The sequence below is a fragment of the Rhagoletis zephyria genome, unplaced genomic scaffold, assembly GCF_001687245.7.
Source record: "Rhagoletis zephyria isolate East Lansing unplaced genomic scaffold, Rhagoletis_zephyria_1.1 Rzeph_scaffold_02952, whole genome shotgun sequence".
NCBI lineage: Eukaryota > Metazoa > Arthropoda > Insecta > Diptera > Tephritidae > Rhagoletis > Rhagoletis zephyria.
Window position 1 is genome coordinate 66,936 of NW_016160036.1, and position 4,906 is coordinate 71,841.

The following is a 4,906-nucleotide window of genomic DNA, read 5'->3' on the forward strand; positions in this document are numbered from 1 at the left end:
TGGTAAATGTCAAAAGCGCACAAGGTTTGTTGGAGAACGTCGCGAAAACGCGATAGGGATTTGTGTTAAGCTAATGTCAGTTGCCCAATAGTGGTGGGGCGAAATGTGTACGAATGCAAAGAAGGGCTGCACGGATATTGCCTTGGTTGCTTAGCCGGCGATTGCGATGGCAATATCGAAGGCTAGTTCTCTCGCAGCGTCGTTGATTCCGAGTTCGTCAGTTAACAGCGCAGTTGCAAAAAAAAAACGCCAACCACTCTTTCCACTAGTCAACGAAAATGGAAAATCTGATCAAAATGTGGCCACGATAACAACAAAATTGGCTAAAGGCACAATAGCAACAAAGCCCGCAGCACGACAAACACGACGACGACCACGATGGAAACCACGAAAACCACGAGCCAAATGAGCGGATGTGAATACGATTGTGTTGCTTTTCCTTAGAGCAAAATTTTCACCGTATTTTAATTGTTGCTCCCGTTCACGAATTTGCTGATGTCGTTGTTGTTGCAATGTTTGACGGATGCGATGAGGTGATATTTTTTACGTTCACTTTTCCCCTTCATTCACTTTTCTTACAACAAAGAATTCTTATATGTACTATAAACACAAATTTTTCCCACAAATTTCTTTTCGAATTTTTGTAAAAATAGAAAAATTGTTAAATGCTTTTTAAGGTTTCCACAATTTTTCGCTGCACTCAATGAGATTTTATGGGTTTTGCTAATACCGAATATGCGGTCATTGGCTCGGCGCCACTCTTGCACTTCTTTCCACAGAAACCACATCCAATAATGGCCAAAATGACTACTCGTCTAAAGCGATTTCCAGCAAATAAAAAAAAATACAGTCAAAAGGGAACGAAAATTTTGACATTACGTTTTGTATGTGCAGGGTTGCTTCTTGGTGCCAAAGAAGATGAAGAGAAAAATGTCCCAAACCGGTTCAGCGCTATACAAAATCGTTCACGGTAAATAAAGCGTCGACGTCGACGTAAACGATTGCGTCAATGGCAACCACAGCCGCTGACTGCTGCTGCCAGTCAGTGTTTCCACTTTATTGTGGTGGATCTCCCACATTTTGGGCAATTTTTTTTTTACAACTACATAGCACATATTTTAAAAAACTACCACAATTCTACTGAAATAAAATTATCAAGCAACCTAATTTGAAAAATGTTTTTTTTTAAGAGTTGTACAGTCAATTTTCTCCTCAATATGAATTTAAATGTCAAGAAAATTTATTGTGAAATTTGTAATCTGCACTTACATGAAGCAATTATCTTAGAGATTCGACATCGCCTGAGAAAACGTCTGTGAAGTTGCTTACTAAAAGTATTTCCACAGACAACAACACTTTATCTGTTACGAAAATAAGTTTTACGGGTCTTTCTCCGCCGTTAAGTCTTTCGTCGCTTAAGTTTTTATGCCTCTTTTTTCGTGGCCAACTTTTGAGCACTCGTCCTTATTTGTGTCTAGTCGCGTCTAACGCAATAAAAATGAGGGCCAATATTTCGGAAAAACTGTGCGATAGGACATAACTGAGAATGCAGTTTATCTACATTTGAATACTAATTCTACAATTACTTTACCACACTTTTCTAGAGATCAACCATTGTTTTTTTTTTAAATCTACCACTAATTTGGTTTCTGAAGTAACAACACTGCTGCCAGTGCTGCCGTGGCTGTACTAAAGGGCCAATTTGACAATTTTTAGGCGTCAATGCCCTTTGATTCGACTTTTAGAAAATTTTAATTTTTTGATCCTTTTACCAAATTATGTGCGACTTTTGCCCCTTTTCGGAGATCTTTTTAGGAAATGTTAACAGAAACATGCTATTAAAAATTATTTCCTCCTGTTAGTACGAAATAATTCATCACTTAAAACTTTTAAAGGAGAGGCAACTTTTCTCCATGCAGCAACTCGAATGATGTGTATGGTTCAAAGCTTTTCCCCGATATATTCTTGATATAAGTGCAGAATATTGACTCCTCACCACTGAAAAAACGGAATAGTGGGCGTGATTCGCCATTTTCTCCTCTCCAGCGCTCATAACATTCATTTGCACAAAAAATGTTATATACCTATGAAATCAGGAAAAACGGGCGGGCCACGCCCACTTTTCCATTTTTCCCGGGGTGAGGAGTCACTATTCTGAACTTCGTCGTTTAAAGTACAAACCCGCGTATCAAGATAATGCAAAACCGCGCATATGAGGTTGCATGAATTATTTTCTAAAGTAAACACACTCATTATTCAAAATGTTTCTTTTTTTTATAGAGCAACTGCCTTTCTGGCTAGTGTATTAAGCTAAGAGCTTGCGTAAGCAAATCCAATGTTTGACAGCAAATGTCAGTTACGCGGTTTTGCAGAATGACAATATGCGGTTTTGTACTTTAAACGACGACTTTTTTCCTTATTCTTTTACTGGTAAAGAAAAGCAAAAATAATATGGTGAGCCTTTTTCCGTCAATTACCCCTTTTTGCGACTTTCTGAAAATACACACGGCAACGCTGGCTGCTGCGACTGAGTTCAAAATTTCAGAAAATGAATGAAGCAATTATGGAAAGTTGAGAATACCAAAGTATGTACACATGTAGTTTAATCCAGAAAAACTGCATCTGCAATATCGTCTATTTATGTGTAAACTTGCGAGAACTCCACTATACACATTATTCGAACCCAACTAGGTGCACTTTAAGAAAATAATTCAGTAAACTTTTTCACAATTCCAATTTGAGTTAAAAAATAAACACATTCGGTCGATGGGTCTCGGCACGCAGTACAAAAGGCACTTCTTCCACAATTCTAATGGCTTTACTGCTGCAAGTGTATATATTAGCAAATATTCGTCACTTAATTGAATTTTCACATTTTTATAAGCAATTTTGTTTTCTTTTCTTCTTTTTAATGAATTTGGCAATTGGAAATCGGTGATTGAAGCGCTGGAGCGAAAAATAAGTGCACACCTCACTAAATTCTAAAACACACTGCGAAAAATGGAATCATCCACCGAGTGTGGTGGATTTATTCTTCTTCTTTTTCATTCACAATGTACTGGAAAGCTTCTAATCGGGGCATTTTAACAGTGTTGCCAGAAAGGTCATCCATTTAGGATTAAAATCACCAAAAAAAAGGACTAAATAAAAAATTTTAGAGTTAAGAAAAGGGCGGGCCCAATTTTTCATCGATTTAACATTTTTTTAAATTTATTTTAGAAAGAATTTCCAAAGTTTTAGTTCTTAAGGTACTTAAGCACAAAAAAATTCCATTCTAAACAAATATTCTGATTTTAAACCACGTAAAAAGAAAACATAAAATATAGATACATTACGAGTTCATTAAGTACACTAGCTTACACGAAGAAAAGAATTCGCTAAAAAGTCCTTTATAGTTGATTTCCACCAAGCCTTAGCTGCATATTGCTGCATTGATTTTATGGTCACTAAGTAGAATTCCCCCTTCTCTGTTGCCGAAGAAGAAGGGCTGAACACCATTTGCAGAGAACACCTTTCTGCGTAGGCGGACTTCGGCCGCGCTTAGGGCTTATGACCCTCACTAAGTATAATTCTCCTTTCCTTGTTGCCGAAGAAGAGGGGCGCGGACCACCTTTCTTTGTCTTGTGGTTTGATTTGTCGACCAAATGAAAAACAAAAGTTATTAGTGATTTGACGCGGGTAATCTAATTCTGCCAATCATAAACGATCAAAACATGAAATTAGGCCGCGCGGCTAGGCTGCCAAACAAATAGGCGGCGTTACTTCACGCGGTAAAAATTCCATCCTCTCACCGAGACAACAGTTTTTTTTACAGTTTTTACCCGTTTGCAGGTCGGGGTGGTCCTTAAGAAACTGCACATAATAATAAAAATTAATAAAATGAAATGAATTTTCCTATTAAAGAATTACTCACTTTCCGGCGTTTCTTAATCCATTGCGGAGTATTTTCTTTAAATGAAATCCAGTCTGTGGCAGTGGCGCTCAAAAAGAACAAAGAAAATGTGAACAAAGAACAGCTGTTTTACTACAGATAAACTTTTGCTGCGACTTGTAAATAAGACGAGCTTTTCGATGGTCATTATAGACTTTGCATGCCTATGATTACGGTTGATGACGCGTGATGTCATAAGGCTGTTTTCTTTTATAGCCCGAATAAAGAACGTAGATAACAAGAAGGGGCAACACGTTAAATTTGTGGCGAAAGTGCGCAACAGGGGCGTGCCTTCTCTTTTCATCCAATCAAAAAACGCACTAGGGCAAAAGACAAGGCACGCCCCTGTTGCGCACTTTCGCTACAATTATAACGAGTTGTCCCTTCTTGTTATCTACGTTCTTTGGCCCGAACACAATGAAAACGAGAAGCTACGGACCACAGCTGTCAAATTATTTTAATACGTTCTCGTATGTAGATAATTATTTTGGCGACGACCGGGCTACGCGAGGACTGTGGCCAGATTAGATCTATTTCTATTTTTAGTGACAGATAAGGTTCTTCATCTTCTTTTGTGTCAAACTCATACAAATTCAAGATGTCGCTGCCGCGTTCAAAAAAATCATGACGTCATCGACAAACCGTTTATATATAGAAGATAACGAATTGGAAGCTGTGGCCTGTAGCTTGTCGTTTTCCATGTGTTCAGAACCTTAATTTTAAATCATCACTTTCTTATTCCTTGCCAAGTGGCAACACCCAGTTGGAAACATTTTTCCACGATTTCCCATTTTTCAACTTATCTTTATTCACCACAGATAAACAAATCTGAATATTTCGTGAATGAGTTTTGCGAACACATGGCTATTTATACTAATAAAAAAGTGCCTTTTATTGAAAGGTAAATAAATAATCGCAAATAAAACTAATTACATTTCAAATGGGCGTGCGTGGACTTACTGGCTATATAGCACG

At 37.7% G+C, this 4,906-nt stretch overlaps 1 protein-coding gene across 1 annotated transcript in view; it reads right to left on the reverse strand.

The window, feature by feature from the left end:
- The window catches only part of LOC108368098 (protein Star-like), a gene marked incomplete at its 3' end in the record, with an annotated part of 58,096 nt that extends 55,117 nt beyond the window's left edge, over nucleotides 1-2,979 (reverse strand). The window contains exons 1-2 of the mRNA XM_017622862.1: nucleotides 2,582-2,979; nucleotides 731-815 (exon numbers count right to left, since the gene is read on the reverse strand). The remainder of the gene's footprint in view (nucleotides 1-730; nucleotides 816-2,581) is intronic.
- Between the last annotated feature and the right edge of the window lie 1,927 nt (nucleotides 2,980-4,906).